Source organism: Rhinolophus sinicus, chromosome 16 (genome assembly GCF_057876585.1).
Source record: "Rhinolophus sinicus isolate RSI-liver-muscle chromosome 16, RSI-T2T, whole genome shotgun sequence".
NCBI lineage: Eukaryota > Metazoa > Chordata > Mammalia > Chiroptera > Rhinolophidae > Rhinolophus > Rhinolophus sinicus.
Window position 1 is genome coordinate 97,482,184 of NC_142516.1, and position 20,550 is coordinate 97,502,733.

The following is a 20,550-nucleotide window of genomic DNA, read 5'->3' on the forward strand; positions in this document are numbered from 1 at the left end:
ACATACATCCAGAGATCACTGAAGTGATTCACCTATTAAAGCTCCTGGCTTTATCAGGGCATAAACTGAAGCCACAGGAAATTCAACTTCTTAGTTAAGAAAACACAGCTGATCAATGTGGCAGAGCTAAAGCTAGAATCTCATGACCCTTATCATTATCCCACAGTTACCTCCCTTTCTTTTTGGTGAAAATTGACATTTTTGATACACAGTCCTTAGAAGAAGGGGAGACGACTACTCTTCCAACAAAGTGTTAGTGGGTTTGCAGTTCTCGGTACTGAATTACGTACAGCTGGATAATATTCCCGAACATGCTGACATAGTTTGACAGTTGGAATCAGGTATCTTGATCCAACATGCCGAATTAGTGAAAGGGCCAGATGTCAAATGAGAATAAGGACTAGTTATGTGATCCTTTCAGTCCTGTGAATTTGTTGGTAAACCAGATGTCCAAAATTGTGCAACTTATTTTGATAAGGGTTGGATACAGTAGGTTTATGGACATGTTGTAAATCCTAGCACCTGCATTACCCACTGTGGGACTTGCGCTCTCCTGTCCTATCTTGGGTGAACCTGCTCTGACATTAGTTCTCCTTTGAGACTCCAGCCAATCATATGGAATCCTGGCATGTGACAGCAGGGATGTTCTACAATTCTCCCTGTTCCGCCAATTTGCTTACATTATAGTCTGAGATACTTTCCTTATAGTTAAAATCTTGCAGCATAAGAGTCTTCACCTGACTATGACCCATTAGTAACGGAATCAGATAAAGTTTCCATGTCTAGGAACCAGGCATCATGTGAATTGCTTTATCTCAACATCCAGTCCTGCAAGATGGCCAGGATTAGTTTCATTTTGAAAATTGAGACACAGCCATTCAGATTAAAATGGTTTCATCAAATTCCTTATAAACTACCCATATATCTTTAAGTTTTTCTGCTTCTCACACATTCTAATCCTGGCTGGTCCTTAAGCATTTCTTCAGTAGTCCTAACTCCAGGTTGCCATTCAAACTTTTTCCCTGTCTGGACCAGTGCTTCTCAGACATTCATGTACATAGGAATTACCTGAGTAGCTTGTTAAAATGTAGGTTTTGGTTCAGTAGGTCTGGGATGGAGCCCAAGATTCTGCATTTCTAACATTTTTCAGAAGCTGTCCAAGCACCTGATCCCCAGATCGTCATTTGAGAAACAAAGATCTGGAACTGTGCTTCCTAGTGTGGTAGCCTTTAGCTCCATGTGGGTGTTAAGCCCGTGAAGCGTACTCGTCTGAATAGATGTGCTGCAAGTATAAAGCACACATTTCAAAGACTTAGTTTAAAGAGTAATATATTTCATAATTTTATATTGATTACATGTTAAAATAATATTTTGAATATATTGGGTTAAATACAATGTATTACAAAATCAATTTTACCCATTTCTCTTCTTAGCTTTTTAAATTGACTATTAGAAAATTTAAATTTGCAGTGTGTGGCTCACATTATATTTCCATTGGACAGCACTGCTTTAGAGCATCCTCCTGACTTTTCTGCACCCATTCAAACGTCATTAAACTTCAAGAGCTAGCTCATTACCCTTCTCTAGTGTTTTCCTTGTGTTCTCACTTCAGATGACCTCTCCTTCTCTTCCAACTCCTGCGGCCCATTTATCATTTAGCACACACTGCCTTGTCTTGATAAAGGTCACGTACCTGTATCTTGCTGACTGGGCAGTGAGTTCCTGAAAGTCCGAGCTCGGATGTCATCCTTCATTGTGTGAGATCCTATCTTATTGCCCTTTGTATCAGCAGCCCCTAGAGAAGTATCTACCCTCTAACAGATTTTTAATGACGACCATCAACTAAAATGATGAACCTGAAGTCTTCCATGACTGCACGACTCAGAGCGCTCCGCGCACTGCATTTAGAAAGGAGGGTTTAGACTGGGTGTGGATCCGTCCCCGCCAAACTCAGTGCCTTCTCACTGTGCTCTCGGCTGCCCCAACTGCTGTCCTCTCTGCTGAGGGAATTTTCAACAACTGTAATGGAAACCTAATCAAAACATAATTAGGAAGGCAAACTACTGTAAAAAGCCATCACATGATGCATTCCAACAAGAGGTTTGGGGATTAGCTGCACCACTGCTTTCCTCCTTTAGGATAATTAAAAGTTGATTGAAAGAGCATAACTTAAAAAGAAAGAAGGTGACCGCAGCTCTTTCGCTACCATTGTCATGACTGAAATGAGGAACTTGAGAAGGCCCTCCGCTAGAAGGGCCTTCCAAATGTGAAGTGGCACATTCCAAATGTGAAGTCAAACAGGATTTAAGAAGCATTTATTCATCTTCAATTTGTGGTCCAAGGATTACTGCCTCCTGATGTTAAGTGTACCTCCTGGTAAATCATTCGTTCGTTCATTCATTCACTCTTCACTCACCTCATCACTCACTTATTCACCCCCTCACAGGCTCACTCCTTCAACAAGCAATTTATTGAGTGCCCACAGTAAACTAACTGCTGGTGACCCCAGGATTCAAAAGGCAGTCCAATGCAAGAGATAAACACATAGAACCTATTAAATAAAAGGGCATTTCCAGATCATTCTCTTTCCCTAATTTTCTGAACAAAATCAGGCACACCAGTGTTATTATGTAGTTGGAAAAAAAATAATTTTAAGTCCTCAATCATTATTATGTATTTGGAAAAAAATAATATTAAGTCCTCCAAGGATTTTGAAGGGGCGTTAAACATGTCTAGTCCTGAAGATGCTTTGAGGGTTTCAGATTACATTTTTTTTGAAAGTGCATTTAAAAAACAAAGGTTCTTGGCGCTTGTATAACAAAGCAATATTATGGAAAACAGTCCCTTAAAATTTAACAGATGCGATTTTTGTACCCTAAGAAAGTTCAGAATACAAGTTGTGTTCATTTCATATTTGAGACACTCCTGGCTCCTGTCAGTAGCACCGCCCTTCAGGAGCTTTCCTCCACGTTCTCACTTCCCCTGCCCTCGAACTGTCGCGTTTCACTGCAGGCGAAGGGCAGATGTGTTATTAGTCAGAATTCACATCTCAGGGCAGTCTGGCCTGTCATTCTCATGCCAGAAGTCCTAGACTTCTACCTGGGAAGGGCCAGCTAACAGCCAGTGTCTGGAGTAACACTGTAGACTTTTTATTAAAGAACTCTTCTCAATCTTTATCTTATTTATAATATTGAACAAAAGGATGAAAAGCCAGTTTGAAAACTCATTTTCAATATAAATGTTTATTTGCGTGTATTACGTGTATGCATTTATTAGTGGATTTTGAGGGTATCATATATGCTCTACTAGAATATAAGTTTTTGGGGTCAGGGGTTCTGTCTTTTTCTGAACTGTAGTCCCTACTGTGTGCTTACAATTTTTTTTCTAGATTGAAAAATTTGTCTACAGCAACATAAGGTAGGCATCATGGAAGGGAGGGGCAGTATTTCTAAGTCTTAATTCACCACTTCATCAGAACGAATTTAAATCTTTCTGAGAAAAAAAAAAACAATCTGAAGATCTCTCTGATACACCATTGTAATCATACTCTGTGAGGAAAATGAGTCCGTTCGTGTGTCAGGAGCCACATCTGGCTGTGTATGAGGAGCTGCCTGTAGCCAGGCTCCACATGACAGTTACTAATCTAGTGTTGACATTTCATCAGGAAAAAATTCATCCCTTGCCCTGAGATAGATGGAGACAAAAGAGAAACATAAAAATCGATTTGCATAGCTTTAAGCTCTGATCTATAAGAAAGCTAATACAATAGTGATGCTCATTCACTCATTAAAATTTTTTTAGTATGCATTTTATATTGAGTATTTTATATGCATATTATGCATTAGGCTTGTATGTCCATATTACTAATATTAGTAATTAAAGATCTTCCAACAGCTAACTTTTTAGCAACATGGTTTTGAATCATAGAAAGCCAACATCTGGCATATCATTTGTCATCCCTGCTAATGTGTTGTTTTCCTCTCAAAAACTTAATCAGAATTAGTTCACTTCATATTCGTTAAAAAGCAGCAATGCCATACGGTTTGATACTCCTCATTAGCTTTGAGACCAGTTGATAAATTTAAAATTTTGGCATTAAGAATGAACTTTTAGCTATTTGTGCATATGGGTCAAATCTCCTGTGGTATTCAAGAAATAAAACTCATTTTTTAAGTTTGCATCAGTTTTTGAGCTGTTTTACATATTGTATTATATCATACATTTAATTCATTTGTTTTTGCCATAATTGACCCCCAAAACCCAACAGGTTATTTTAGACCTGAGATCTGGAGGGATTAGGAATCATAAAACGATTAGAAAGAGACACTGTATTGCTCAAGAGGTTGGCAGTGGAATAGAATCCCAGGACCTCGTGCCCTGGCCTGGGATCAGTTGTTTACAGGAGAACAGGAGGTCCCAGACATCAGGGGGACAGTTGTGAGCCCCAAGAATCCAACATTTTGGAACTAGAATGTCTTTTGAGGACTTAAACATTTTATAAGGAGAACCACAAAGAAATTTAATACTTGCTTAAGATCATAGGACTTGTCAACAGCTAGTTATTGATTCCTTCCCATGTTGATTTTCTGGTACCAGAATACACTGAGAACTTGAGAAACTTAGTACATTGAAATCATTTTATTTGGTAAGGAAGTTGTCTACGTAATTCAACAAATGTTTATTGAGTACTTTCTATGGAGTAGGGCTAATGCAACCCGAAAGCCCCAGCCCTTTCAAAAAGTTCTGCTCACTCAGAAAAAACTTTCCAAAAGGTTTCTGAGTGGATCAGAAAGAACTAAGAGGACTAGATTTGGAGCTCAGAATGTCATGGAAAGAGGGTGGAAAGCTGGTGGACGTGGGGATGGTGATGGTCAGCTGATGGAGGAATGGGAAGAGGTCAGTGGTGGAAGGGGTCAGCACGCCAGGGCTGAGCATCTGATGTGTGTGTCTCTGTAAATTCTTGCAATGACTTTCACTCCCTTATGGAGTGGAAAGCCTTTCCCTTCCTTAAACTTTCAGGACCTAACCTGAGCTTTTCCACCCACTCTGCACCCACAACCTTAAAACTCTCTCGTCTGGAATAATTAGACTACATGACATCCATCTGAGGATTCAGCCCCATGCCAGTCGTGCCTAAGTCAGGGAAGATTTAAGAAGCCATGCTCAATTCTAAGGGGGTCACAGCATAAGTTACAACCTTCTGTAAGCTTGACCCCCAAATATCAGTGATAGTCTTATTCCTGAGACCAACCTGTCCTAAAGTGCCTACCCTCCCGACATGTGTCCCAGTGTCTGGATTGGATTTCTACATCGAGAGTCACCTACCCAGGACATGTCATCTCTCCAAAGATGGGACCAGTCCCCATCTCCCTTGACCCAACACTGACAGAATCCCCAGAGCAGCTGCCTGGGTTTTTCAAATAGCACCTGCTTCTGATTCCTGTAATGTCTCTCCAGCAAGACACCCACCATGTTTTGAGCCTTGCAGGATGACCATGGGCTTTAGGTTCAGCAAGACTCACCTACCAAGTGCCACTAGAAGTCTTTTTTGAAGTAATGGCTCTGCCAAGGCTCTTACTACCATAATCAACCATCTCATTTTCTGTTGCATCATAAGATCCCACAAAAGCTAAAATAACCTCTATAGTACAATTGCTAAAATATTAAAATTTAGAGTTTTTTTGCCAGACTTTACTAAAAGATTATGATTACTTTTTAAATTATTTATTTTTAAAATTGTGGTAAAATATACATAACAAAATTTGCCATTTTAACTATTCTTAATTGTACAGTTCAGAACATTCTTATTGTGCGACCATCTCTACCATCCATCTCCAGAACTTTTTAATCATCCCAAGCTGAAACTCCATACCTACTAAACAATAACTCCCCATTCTCCTCTCCCCTAAGCTCTGGCAACCACCATTCTCTCTCTATCTCTATGAATTTGACTCTTCTAGGGACCTCATATCAGTGGAATCGTATACTACTTGTCCTTTTTTTGACTGGCTTAGTTCACTTAACATTATGTCTTCAAGGTTTATCCATGTTGTTGCATGTACCAAAATTTCCTTCCTTATTAAGGATGAATAATACTTCATTGTATGTCTGTACCACACTTTGTTTATCCATTCATCTGTCAGTAGTCACTTGGGTTGCTCTACCTTGGCTATTGTAAATAATGCTGCCAGGAACATGGGTGTACAAATATGTGTTCAAGTCTTTGCTTTCAGTTCTTTTGGGTATAAACCCAGAAGTGGAAAGGCTGGGTCATATAGTAATTTTTTGTTTAATTTTTAAAGAAACCTCCATACTGTTTTAGAATTACTTTTTTAAATTTGACATTGAACAATAACATCTTACCACCCTCTCCTCTTCATATGTAGGTACTTAAGAGATAACAACAAAGTGAATTTGAATGCATATACACTGCAAGAGACTGTTACTTCATTATCTTTGTAGAGAGCTTCAGTGTGTTGAAGTTTGGGCAAATAAAAGTGCATGAGAGTCAAATAAAAAGTAGCACACCTCTAACCAGTAAGACCTGAATACGCGGGTCATTTAAAGAACCTGTCAGCTGTGGCAACCCACTAAATGACTTTCACATTCTCTCCCTGGTATAATATAATGTTTTAGATAAAGATATGATGAGTTGAAAATAAAATGGATCACTAGGTTTAAATGAGTTTGTAAAAGAGAATTTTAAATTATAATGAGAGCAGAGTTTGAAATCCTGTAAGGTTATAAAGGGTAGTGTTAATATCATTAAGGGTACAAAGTTATCCTTGATTTCCGTTATGACTAAGTCTTCCTAAAAACAGTGAAGATCTTCAATCTGAGATAAATGAGATGTGCATACATAGACGAAATCTACTTTAAACAAAGGACATAATGTGTACCCTATAAAACAGATTCACTCGGGAATTAAATGCCAAGTTACAGTTTATGCAGAATAATAAACCAGCGATCTGGAAAAGTTTTGTTGTATCAGCATGGCATGGATTTTAGCAATTATGAAACGTCCAGATTTTAAATCCCAATGATTCAATCATACTCTAAAATACTCTCCTACAAAGTGTTGCAAGACAGCTCTGCTAAAACAAAGTAACAGACAGCTTCCAACTGGATTTCCTCAAATTGTGCTGAAATTCACCATTAGAACAGCCAATCCTTTATTCACATGCTATTCACTATTTAAATTGTATTTCTCTCTGGGATTTGTTGCTTGAGTTTGAAATCAGATGTTCTAGATACTTAGTCCAGCAACTGACTATAAAGTCCAAAACTATCAGCAAATCGTTAGAAAATGTGTGAATCGCTCGTTTGTTCTAAGCTGTGATTTATTAAGCTGATGGCATCTGATGTCATTAAGGATTGATTGTATGTAGAAACAGCACGTATCCAGGATAGAAAACGGAAAAGTTGTATTTATTTCAATCATCTTATTTCAAAGCCTAATTCTTAGTGTTTTCATCATCCTCATTATGGTCAGAGCCCCGAGTAAAAATCATCAAATGCTATTTATATTTACATCCTTTTAAAAAGTCCCTTATTCTACTTCATTACAGGATGGCTTAGGTCATACACCCACACCGTGACATACATGGCATCCCAGAATGTCTGCAACACGTACTACTGACCGTGAGTCACTCTAATGTGGGCTTCCATTCTTGGTTAAAAGAATTATTAGGACTCTTCTCATGTACTCATATAACCTTTATTCTACTATGGGGTGGGTAGAAAACTAGGAATCCATGAAAGACAGATGAATAAGGTTTGATCCCTGCCCTCAAAAAGCTCAAAATCTAGTCAGGCGGAAGTTGGAAGAACGTTAATGGCTCTTAGTTGATAGGATTGAGCCATGACGTAGCTTACTGAAAGAAGAATAAATGAGTGTCTGAATAATGGTATTTGTTTTACAGCTTTTTCCCCAACAACCTCCTATTAGTCATGCCATCTTTGCCACCGACCCTGAGCTTCTAGAACACTCCTGACATGGCAGTCAAGGGGCCCATAAGCTTTTCTACCCTGCCTGACATCAATGTCCTTTCCTGCTAAGCCAAAACTCTTGTTTCTTGACTTCAGCTCCCAGACAACTTGTACCCTACAAGCCACACACACAGCTCCCTTTGAGCGCAGTTCTCTCTACACCTATCACACAGTGAGAAAACCCCGGTTTGATGGGTATGAAGTTTCCCTAGGCACATTCAGTTCGAGGATAGAGACAAAAGGATAGAGGATGGAGGACGAAATTCTGAATCAAACTCTATCCTCAAGTGTCTCTGAAGGAAAATCTCATGGTTGTACCCATAGTATCTAACTCGAATGAATGGTTTTAGCCCTTAGTGTCTCATTCATTCGTCTGTCCCACTAATACTATAACGACTAACTTGTACTTCTATTAAGCCCATTTGGATCAAGGTCCTCAATTGTAGAAATGGTGGTGTGGGAGATGTTTTAGCTTCTAGTGTTTTAGTGATGTGGGAGAAAAATTTTAACTTTTTCATAAATTCCACCCCTTTTTTGATATGAACTTATCGATATTTTTCTCAGTCTTATGCAAAGAATGAGTAAACACATCTTCAAAAACCTTAGCTAATTTTTTAATTGAATAGGAATGTATAATCTAAGCAAACAAACAAACTGCACCTGAAATGTAAACAGAGCTTTGTGACAAATCTCTTCGCCCCTAAACTGTCATCCTTAAAATTCCAAATAGAAATTCTGGAGGTGCCACCAGATAGAAGCTGGGTCGTTTGCATTTTTGGATCACTAACTTGTAAATTATTGCCAAGAAAGCAGTTGGCCCTCCTTTAATGTTTCCTGATTGATCCGTGATCGTAAGGAATCTTCATCTCCAGAGCTTTCTTTTCTTTATTACAAACTAAGGAAATATTTACAGTTTGTCATAATATAAAAAAGTTTATGGGAATGATATTTACAAGGAGGGAATTTCAACTGTGGGAACTTCAATTAAAGAAAGAAAAATCATCCAGTGGTTTCTCTTTCAACTTCCCTTGAGAAACAGCCCCATCCTTATCATACTGTGCTTGCTTTTGTTTCAAGCCTCCTGACCTAAACTTGGTTTATTTTTGCCCTAATTAATTTATTTGAAAAGCAGCGATTCAGGAAACATTGCATGTCAGCCTTAACACTTTTCACAAGTTCCGCGAACTCTCTCCGCACTGATTACAGTCCTAACTCTGGAACTAGACCCTTTCCTTTGAGCAGCCCAGAGGCTTCCAAAGAAGGAAAACCCAAACACATTTCTTTAGCCTAAAATCAAATGGAAGTTTGAGGATTTCAGCAACACCTTTAAAAAAAAAAAAGATTCCTACCCCTTTTTTCTTTTGTCGACTCTTCTCCATTTTCATTAGTTACTTAATAACATTATTCATCAGTTTACCTATTAATAAATAAAAACTTCATTCCTAGCAGTTTAGGTGATGTTGGAATTTCCACTTCTCTTATCTTTTGGTGGATGATTACTATGTGTGGCTCAGGAGAAAGTGGAAGATTTAAGATGGAGAAACTAGAAATTTGTCACCATTAATGATCATTTCTATTATTGTATCTAGAGAGTAAGGGCTAAACTCAGTCAAAAATTTTTTCCCATGTTTCCAAGAACCTTTTTTTTTTTTTCCCCTGCTGTGGGCAGGAAACCTAGAAGGCTCTTTTAGTCCTCATGAAAACCATGTTTAATGCTGTCATTTTGGCTGATTCTTTATTGGCTCTTTGGTTTGATGCCAATTCAAGGAAGGATCACTTCAAATCCTTGCAAGGTAAACCAGTAGAGTCTAATGGGCTAGCCCTAGGGGGCTTTGTGAGGTGCCTCAGGGGCTTCCTGGGGTGGAAGGTGGGGGCAGGGGGCCAGTACACTTCTCTCTTTGCAGCAGAGCCATTGCACTTTGATCTGCATTAATGTTAGGCTCTGTTTGAAGAAAATGTTTCATTGGGGCTGGGGGGAGGAATTAAAAAAATTAAAAAGCCTTGATCTAATCTACCAAAAAAAGAAAATTGAGTCTCTGAGAAGTGACTTGCCCAAAATCTCACAGCTCATAAACACCAAGTCTGTGGATTAAGCTGGTTCTTCTGACTCTAAATCTCTTTACATTGTTCCACACTTCCTGATGATATGATTGAACAAAGAACATAGCTACACATACAGTAGCAATGTTTCAAGATAATATGAGAATATCATGGAGAATGTTCTGTGCTAATGGATTTGAGAAGTTTGACAAATGGATGATTTCCTAGAACATAGCTACTCAAGTTGAAACATCCAAACATACACTTGTGTATTTTACAAAAGTATTGGCCTGATGAATTGAGAAGCTCTGTCTTAGAAAACGATAACTTAACAAAACTGACTCAAGCAGAAATAGAAAATCTAAACAGACCTACAGCCATTTAAGAAAATGAATCGATGGACCAAATTCTACGCCCCCACCCCCTAAAACCCTCCAGTCCAAAATGGTTTTATATGCAAATTCTACCAACTTTCCACTGCGTGGATTGTATCTATTTTATATATACTCTACCAGAGATCAGAATAACAGGAAAAGTAACAATTCAAATTATAAGGCCAGTGTAATCTCATACCTAAACTAGACAAGGACAGTACATGAAAAGAAAATTATAGGCCAATTTGACTCATGACTATAGACACAAAAATTCTAAATAAAATATTAGAAAATCAAGTTCTGCATATACATATGACTACATGTTTAGACATTTTGTTAATATGTCATGACATTAATAATTTAAGAGAGAAATGTCAAACAATCACATTAATAGAGGAAGAAAAAGTGCAGAAAAACAAACACAAATTCTTGAAGAGAGAAAACTTACTGGCCCCTTAGATAAAGAAGGAACATTCTTGAAAGGTATCTTTTAAATCTGTTGCAAATGTCAAAATCACACAAAAGCATGCTCATTAAAATTAGGAATGATAAAGTTTACCAGCCATCATTGTTTCTTTTTTGATGGTATAGATTGGAGGTGGGGGAGGGGAATATACTGTTTAGAAAGGCAGAACAAAGCCTTTATTACTGCAATTATTGTGCACATAGAAAATCCTAGAATTTATGCAAATTATTAGGAAAAAAATAAAGAATTTGGGATTTTACCAAGATACTATATAATAAAATATTATTTGCATTAGTACAAGCAATAAATGATCAGACCACATAATTTTTAAAATACATAACACATTAGTAACTAAATTGATAAGCTTTCCAGAAATCTAATAAAAATGTGCAATATTTCTAAAGAAATCATTTATAAAAGTTTATCGAAAGACATAAAAGAAGACCTTATTAATGGAGAGAGACATTGTTTTCATGGATGGAAGCACTCAATATTGTAAAGATGTCAGTTCTTCCGAAATTAATTTATATGTTCAATATAATTGCAATCATATTCTCATCTGGATTTTTTCTAGTAGAAAGAAAAGTCAGAGGAGGAAAAAGAGAAGGAAAATAATTTATTTGTAATACTTTTTAATAAAACTGCTATAAAGTATAGTACTGATTCAGAGAAGAAAAATTGATCAGTGAGAACATCTAGAAATAGACACAAATATATGAGGAAACTTGGACTGTGACAGGTGATATTATAAATCAGTTTTGGTATACTATTTAGCAAATAGTGTGGGGGCAATTATCTATATGGAAAGAGGTAAAAGTAAACCCTTATTTCATGATACACAAGTTCAAATTTCCAGATGGCCTAAAGATTGAAATTCAAAAAGCAATCTTAGAATAAAGTATGGAGAATCTTTAGAATCTAGAACTTAAGAAGGATTTATTTTTAAATAATTACAAAATACTAATAAAACAGAGAAACAGATGAATAAGTTTGACTACATTAAGAAGTAAATTTTAACTACATTAAAAATTAAAAGATGCCATAAATAAAGTGAAAAAGTCAGACTGAGAAAATCTATAGGAACCACATATAAATCCCAAATTTATAAAGAATCCCTACAATCACACAGTAGAAATGAAGGCAAATCATATGAACAGGCACTTTAAAAAGCAAGGAGTACAGACAGACAATAGGTGTGAAAATAGGCTCAACTTCCCTGGTTATCAGGTAATTGAAAAATAAAACAGTGAGGTACCATTTAAACCATCAGATCAGCAAAACATAAGCTGTTGACATCAAGTTTTGGTGAAAAAGTTAGACATGGCTGGTGGGCTTGTAAATTAAATAGCTTTCTTAGAGAGTATTTGCCAATATTTGGGACCGTTGAAACTGAACTATGGCCCAGCAAGTGTACTTCTTATTGAGCGTCTGCCTCACTAAACACTAGATAGGATGTTAGGAAAAATGTACCAGCATTTGTCTTTGTAATATAAAAAAAAGTGGGGAAAATGCATGCCTTTGAATAGGAGACTGGATTTTAAAAATATTTTTTTATGTAAAGGAATATTAAACAATCTTAAGGATAGATTTACTAATATTCACATTGATAAATATCAGAAACATTGAGTGCAAAAAATAAATTGTAAAAAGATACGAAAATATATTATTTAAGTACATTTAGAAACACACAAGATCATTTCTAAATATATGTTTTATGAATAAAGACGTGTTAAAAATCCTAAAAACCACATGGGAATGATCCATGCTAATGCCAGGAGGGGCCCTCTGCGGGGGTGGAGGGCTGAAGGTGAGGCTTTACTGTAGTCTCAAGTTTTATTAAAAAATAAAAATAAAACAAACGAAAAGATCTGTTTCCAATAATAGTAATGTCTAAACATCTTGGCACTGCGTTCATGAGTTTCATATTATTTGTTGTGCTGTGCATTGTTTCATTGTTAAAAAGAAAAATTACTCATTTGTTTTTTGATTTTTTATGAAGAGACAGCGAGTGACAAGTGTTCACACTGGAAGACACAGCCCTGCCCCATGGTCAGTTCTCCAAGCCTCGGGCCCTGCCCAGCCTGTGCTGGGCTCAGTTCCCACCAGGACCGGGCCACTGGCTGACAGCAGGAAGCCACTCTGCCTTCCACTTAGCACAGTGACAATTGAGAGGCCAGCCTGGGACTTGCGGAGTCCTCCTAAAAGCTACCCCCTGGGGTACTCATTTCGGCTTTGGTGGCCTGGAAAACCCAGGTGTTTTGTTTGTTTGATTTGTGTTTCTCTTCCCCTGCCGGTCAGACTCCATCTTCCTTTTCTCTCCAGGGCATTGGGAGGCCTGCTACTAGTGTGAATGAAAGGACACCGTGGTGGCAGAAAGATGTGTGGCCAGATATCAAGACACACAGGAAGATGCAGGAGAACAAGCCTTCTGTTTCTGTGCTCCCCAGTGACCTTTTGTGGGCGAGCTTTTGGTGAAACAGCAACATCTTCTGAACGCTTAGAGGGATGGCTTTGTAACCTGGGGAAAGACGCTGCTTCTAAATAGTATAATTGACATGGCTTTCCTGCCTTAATTTAGGTATCCATTTTCCACCACATAATCTTCCTATTGTCCACGCCGATTCCTGTTTGGTTTGGCAGGGTTAACTGCTGGCAGGCCTCCCCCGTGCTCGGTTCTCCATGCTGCACTGTGCAGGGACGACTGAAAAAACAGCACGCGTTCCTCACTCTCTGAAACATGAGCCAAGTGCCACACAATTTGTGAAACTTGTTTCTGATTACCAGGAAAACTTAAAGAAATCCCAGTGAAGCAAAAACGTCAACAAAATTCTTTCCAACAGTTGAACAAAAAAGGTATTTTTCGGGTCTCAGATTTATGGAAGTCAGTTCTCCAACTCGCAGCCAGACTTTCGAACCTCCTGTTCTTTGCCCTCGTTATTTAAGTGCCCCGTTCGTACTCTCTGTTGCTCTAAGAGCGGGTCCATATTGTGCAAGACGCCCATGGTCTGAAGACCGTGTTGAATCTGAAAGGCAGAAGTTCCGTTTCTGGCACATGAACTTGAATTAGGACCACGGTAAGTGTGCCAATGAAGTCTACATTTTGACAGCTAGACAAGCAGTCATTTATTTGGAAAGACTTTGAATCCCTTCCCAGAGTAAAATGCAGTCCTTTATACTCAGCAGGCTTGTAATAAAAACTCCTTAACTGACTTGATCAGAGTTCTGAATTTTAAGGTATAGGAAAGTGTTTCTGATAAGTTGGAAATGGAGGACGGGTAGAGAACCTGGGCTTGGAAAGATGAATTCCTCCTGGGGGTTCCTGCCATGGTATTTTCTAGCTTGTGTGTTGAGTGAGGGTTTATACTGTTCGTGGAAAATATGATCTCCTTGGGTCAGAACCCCAAGTCTGAGACGAAAACACACAAGGAATAAAGAGTGGGGAGACGTGTAATAAATGTATGGGAGCAAATAGCACTTTTAGATATAATCAAGTCCTAGGAAGAAAACAAAATAGAATAGTATGATTGAGAGCAGAGGAGGCAGGGCAGTCACGTATCTATGAAATGTGGTCTGAAAGACAAGGGTCGGTGAGATGTGCATTTTAGCAGCAGGCCAGCAGGCGCCAAGCCCACGACCCTGGGTTCCCTCAGTGCTGGAGGGTCACACACGGCCCCTGTGGCCGGGGAGTGGCGAGTGAGGGGGGCAGGGGAGGCAGGTGGGGTCTCCTTGGGCAGGGGCAGATCAATAGGGCCTTGTGTCTGGGCGACACTAGGGGATTTCATTCTAAGGATTTTTAGAAGCTGTCAGGGGAGTGAAATGATGTGGTTTGCATTGTGACAGGGCTCTCCCAGGCTGTTGGGAAATTGACTGGACGATGGAATTTAAAGGGACAAGAGTGGAAGGAGAGAGGCCAGTTAGGCCAGAGGGGATGCTGACTCATAGTAGGTCTTCATTGGGTTAGAGAGGGGTATTTGTTTTGGAGGTGGCATCAAAGGAGCTTACCAGTGAGTGTGACGGGGTTGTTATAGAACGAGAGTGATTCATAGGAATGCCTATGCTTTTTTATTGTGTGTTTCTGGTATTCTTCCAATGTCTAATATGTGATTTTTTTTCCCTGATTAAATTTACAAAATATTTATTTATTTATTTTTTACCTAAAGATTCAGTTCTTGAAGTTCTTTTGCAATTCTGTGAGTTTTAACTGTTTTGTCTTGAGCAATCTAGTGGGTGGCAGTGCCGTCTACAGAGACGGGGAGGACCTGGGCTGGGAGCTGATTGGTCTCAGAGCGAGCACTGGGGGACGCGGGTGGGAAGCAATAGTTCTACTTTGGCTGCTAAGTAGTAGAGATTCTAGAAGAGACGCTGAGCAGCCAGTCGGAGGCTAGTACTCAGTAAAATTGGGCTGGCGATATTGTTTTAAACTTAAAAGATCAATAAATAGTATCTATGAGCATTTATTACATGCTTGTCACCACTGGAAGAAAATTGCCTTTCATTGTTGAAAGTGCTTCTCCACTGAGAACCGACTTTCCGAATAGTACAGAGATGAGGTGAAGCGAGACTTCTTTACCTTTGGGCGGGATAGTGAGATGCAGCACCCACCTGTTTCTGAGAAGAGACTTTCCAGGGAAACCATCTGGCATCTGCAGAGCGCTAGATCTTTGGCCTAAATCTGTCTTTCAGACAACAACACAATTAAGCTTCTGTGAAGCATGGTGCCCTGTAAATCCGCGGTGTTGGAGATAGCATCTTGACATCTGGGTGCCGTTCCAATAGCATCACACTGTACCCAAACAAAGGGGCCTTTCAGTGTGGTTGGTGTTTGACCTCAGATGGAAACAGCTATGTGGCAAAATCAATTGCTCATGGGTTGTAAGTGTATTCGGACCAATTAATATTTACTGTGTATCTATAGTATCTCCAAGTGTTTAGTTTCTTTCAAACAGCTCTAGATACTTCATGTCCTCAAATGAATCAGCTTCATGGTAACAATGTCGTACTATCATGGTTTGTATTATTTGTGTTGTGTTGCATTGTTAACCATTTTCTAACTCTGCAGAGGCAGCTATGCCAACCATGTTCAAGAGCCATTTCTTGCCAGTTAGATTTGCTTAAAAAAGAAAAAGGCAGGAGAAAAGGAGAAGGGGGGGGTGAAGGAGGAGGCACGAAGGAAGGAAGGGAGGGAGGGAGGGAGGGAGGGAGGGAGGGAGGGAGGGAGGGAGGGAGGGAGGAAGGGAGGGAGGGAGGGAGGGAGGGAGGAAGAAAGGAAGGATTTCTAAGATGTGATCTATGGTGACTTTAGTAGTCGGCAGCAAAAGAATATTAGACAATAAAAACGTTCTGCTCTTTCTTCCACATACTTATCGTTCCTGGGATGCCAGTCTCTAAAGGTTATACTTGGGAAGTTTTGAGAATTGTTTATGTATCCATCCATCCATCCATCCATTGATTCACTAAAAAGGGGATATTTTCGGTGACGGTGGGGCAGGGTGCAGGAAAAGTCTGTGATCTGCCAGCCACCCACTGTCCTAGGCACCAGGGTATTCGTTCATTCTTTCAGCAGATATTTTTATTGCGCCTACCATGGGCCAAACACGCACTGAAGATATGCTAGTGAGAAGAGAGATAAGGTATCCAGCCTTACATTAGTTCATGCTTTAGTAATTAAGTAAGTACCTAGATATTAATAAGTAATGAAATATTACTGAATTGCAGCACTGCTACACAGGAAAAGTGCAAAGTACAATAAAGTATATAAGAAGAGGACCTCACCAAGGCGGGGAAAGGCTTCATAAAGAAACGACATTTCTTTTGAGACCTGAATGGTAAGTAAAACAACCAGCAGAAGAGGCATTGGATGAGGAGCAAGGGGAAGCAGCCCTACGGGAACTGTGGATGTGGGTGTGGAAACGGCACCTCCGTGAATCGGTGCAGTAAGACCTGTTCCCAGGGCCCTTAGCACGGTTCCGGGGCCGTGGGGCCGCACACAGGGAGTCCTTCTGTTGTGAGCTTGCCTTTCTCCGTTCCCTGATTTCTGTTTGGCTTTTACTTTTTCATTGAGACCACCTGGGGTTTGTGTTTCGGGCTGAGTAGCAACATAAGGTTGTTGTGCGGCTCACAGGAGACGACTGTCCCTAGTCCAGAGTCCTGCTCAGCACGTGTGGTTCTCTTCTTATGCACGAGCAAGCAGGGTACACTCAGTGCTTGTCAGCTGCGTGGCGGAGGGATGACATCAAAGAACACTTAATAGATGAAGAGGCATTTGACTGAGCCTTGAATTGATGACACGTTTTCAGAAAGTGTCAATGATGCAGAAAATTGAGGGGAGCGGAGGTGTGGAGAGCCATTATGCTGTGATGACAGGAACAGGATGGTGTGTACTGGCACCACTCCACTCATGCCACAGGGTGAGATGGATGGAGGGCGGGGTGAGGAATGAGGCTGCGTAAGTGTGTGGGAACCAGAGTATGTTGAACTTTGAATGAAAAGCTAGAGAATGTGTATTTTATTTTATGAGCAAGAGGGAGTCAGGAAGAAGGAATTGCCTTAGACAGTGTAATGGCGCAGGATGGATAGGGGAAGAGAGAGCTTAGAGGCAATGAGAATGTTCTGGAGACTATCTAGGTGTGACCTAGGGTGAGTGTAACAAGAGGGAATAGATGGGTAGAAATTATAAACCAAGAGCTGATTGTATCTAGTAATGGGATGTGTGTGAGGGCTGCGATAGAGGGAAAGAATATCTATAAATCTAAGAGTGGAGCCCAAGGGGAACCATGAACACCAGGTGGGGATGTCGGCAAGAGCTACTGCTTTCAGGGTCTCCCCTTTCCGACTCCCTAGGAGGAGCTAAGGTAGGATTCGGCGTCAGAAATCTGCAAGGGCTATGGAATATTGGGAAGACAGTGCCCAACAAGCTGCTGAAACGAGCTAGAATTGGGCTAATTGACTTGGGCTATCTAAAAAGGTGAATTGGACAATCGTCCACATGAAGTTATGGTTGAAACTAAAATCCATGGGATCAGAGCCTTGGAACCAGAACATTGAGAGAACAGGAGGCAGAAGAGGAGGCAAATGGACAAGAAGTAACCTGGGAATTAGGAAACCATCTGAAGATTGTACTGTTACGGGAACAATGAGGAATTGTTTCAAGCTTTTGAGGTGGCCTGGTGATGGTATTGTTTTAAGGATGTCAGATGTTTCATGAAATGAATAGTGAGAACTTTAAAAAGGGCCAGGAAATAAGGGGGATATAACATAAAATTATTGGTGCCTTCCCAGAGAATAGCATCAGTGGGAGCTGGAATTTAAAAGGTTAGGAGTTAAACGAGTGTATGTGTACGTGTGTGTGTGTGTGTGTGTGTGTGTGTGTGTGTGTACGTACATACACACATTATCCCTGGAAAGATACACACGCATACAAACGGTTGCCTCTAAGAAGGGGGCCTGGGTGTCAAAGGGACAGGCATGGGAGTACGACTTCATCTTTTTTGTGTGTACCCTTGTATGTTTGGATTTTGTACAAAGTGTGTATATATTGATTCTGTTAAAAATAAATAAAATTATACTTTACAATTGGTTGATACTGAGGAAATGAGGAAACTTTAAAAAATTTTGACAGTTAAATCAAGTACAATGAAATGATGTATCTGCTCATTTTTATTTATAGACAAAGTTGAAGCATCTGATGTAGAGGAAGGGGCACCTGTGAGGCAAAACGGGATAGCGGAGGAAGCAATGTTCTGACAAAGTGGTTTACACTGTGTTTAAAAATTACCAGTGAAATGAGAAACCTCTCAAAAAGACGTATCCCTTCCTGGAGGTGAGCAAGAAGGAGAAGATAGGGAACATAGATATACGCATCCTTTGCAGATGAGGGATTGTTGTCAGGGGACATCTTGGACATAGTAAGAACTAAGTCAATGGATGACAAGCCAGTAGGCCTCTGTCACTCCTGTAAAGGAGGCGACAAAGCCATCCCTCAGATTAAGTGACGCCGTGGTGTGGCTGAGGGAAAGACACCAATATTTATTGAATGCTTATATGAATTTTCTGTTGTTGCAGAACAAATCACAAATTTAGCAGCTTAAAATAGTGCCCATTTCTGATCTCCCTGTTCTGTAGGTCTAAAGTCTGGGCAGGTTCTGCTGGGTTCTCTTGTTAGGTTCTCACAAGTCCAAATCAAGTTACCAGCCAGGTTGGGTTCTGGAGAAATAAATGCTTCTAAATTTATTGGGTTGTTGGAAGAATTCGCTCCTGTAGGACTGAGTAGCTCTAGGACTGAGGTCCCTGTTTCCTTGCTGGCTGCCAGAGAGGCCTCTCTCTGCTCCTTTCACATGGCCCCCCATCTTCAAAGCCAGAGATAGTTCATCAAGTCCCTCTTGCATTTGGAATCTCTCTGACTTCCTCCTCTGCTGCTAACCAGAGAAAACAGTGCTTTGAAAGGACTCGAGTAATTAGGTTCCATTCACCCAATATAGTCTCCCTTTCTTTTACCCATTGATTATCAACCTTAATTACATGGCAAAATCCCTTTGCCATGTTGCATAACGTAATCACAGGAGTGACACCAGGAGGTGGAGATCACAGGGGCCATCTTATAATTCTGTCTACAATGAGAAAGGTTTTCTTAGTGCCCCCTGGGCTCTAAGCACTGTATTAGGCTCTGGGCTTTACCTTGAAGAGGTAATGAGAGACCATCTCCTACAAAGCTTATCACCTGGGAAGACAGATAAGACTATGACTATGTAAAAATAAAATGGATATGGTAATTCAGAAAGGGTTATATTAAGAAAATCAAGCAGGGTGTTATGACAGAAAGAAACTAGGTGTGTGGGTGCGTCTATTTTAGATCTTGTAATGGAGATCTAAAATCAAGTACAGTGAAGTGATGTACTTGATTTTAACTATTTGAGATGAGTTCTGCATGATAATAAGGAACTGGGGTCCATGTAGACAGCAAGGAGACAGTTCTAGGTAAATGGAACAGCAGTTTCTAAGGCAGGAGCAAGTTTGGCACATGTAATGAGAAACAGAGAAAAGGTTGGTGTAGTTGGAATGAACATTCCAGTTGTCAGTCAAAATGACAAGCTATTCTAAAATGACCCTCCAAAAAAAAAGCATTAACTATCCATTGACAGATTTTATCCCTGCTCATTACTACTTCATTACTTAGCATATTTTGGTAACAGTAAGCCAGGTCATCCTTTAAAAAACCTATGAATCAGTTCTAACAACACATACTTACTGAGCACTTTGTATATGCCAGTCAGTATTCTAGTACTAGGAATAAATCAATGAACGAAAGTATCATATCCTTGTGGTACTTGCAGTCTAGTGGGAGTGATACAAAAACAAACAAACAAAAAAAGAGTGAAATATGAAGCATGTTAGATTGTGAGAAGTGCTAAGGGGAAAAATTAATGTTGGGAGAGGACAGCAAGTTCCTTCCACCCATCCCTCCACTAATCCATCTGTTCATATATACATTCTTGCATACATGTATCCTTCCTACATGGATGGACTGCTTACAGGCCAGGTATTGAAGATACAAGTTAAATAAATTGTGACACTTCTTCCAGGTATGACAGATTTACTGCTGCAAAATTTGTTCTCTGGCATACTATAAAACTAAACAAGAATATATATGAAGTTTTCCACCGCTGCACAGCAGGCAGTGCTTGG

The 20,550-nt window shown here is 39.8% G+C and overlaps 1 protein-coding gene and 1 long non-coding RNA gene across 3 annotated transcripts in view; one reads left to right on the forward strand and one right to left on the reverse strand.

Annotated features, from left to right (window-relative positions):
* STARD13 (StAR related lipid transfer domain containing 13) overlaps positions 1 to 20,550 on the reverse strand; it is a 494,577-nt gene that overhangs the window by 413,008 nt on the left and 61,019 nt on the right. The window lies entirely within an intron of this gene.
* The window catches only part of LOC141571071 (uncharacterized), a 188,200-nt gene continuing 180,451 nt past the window's right edge, over positions 12,802 to 20,550 (forward strand). The window contains exons 1-2 of the long non-coding RNA XR_016019331.1: positions 12,802 to 13,943; positions 16,585 to 16,694. This is a non-coding gene — a long non-coding RNA (uncharacterized LOC141571071). The remainder of the gene's footprint in view (positions 13,944 to 16,584; positions 16,695 to 20,550) is intronic.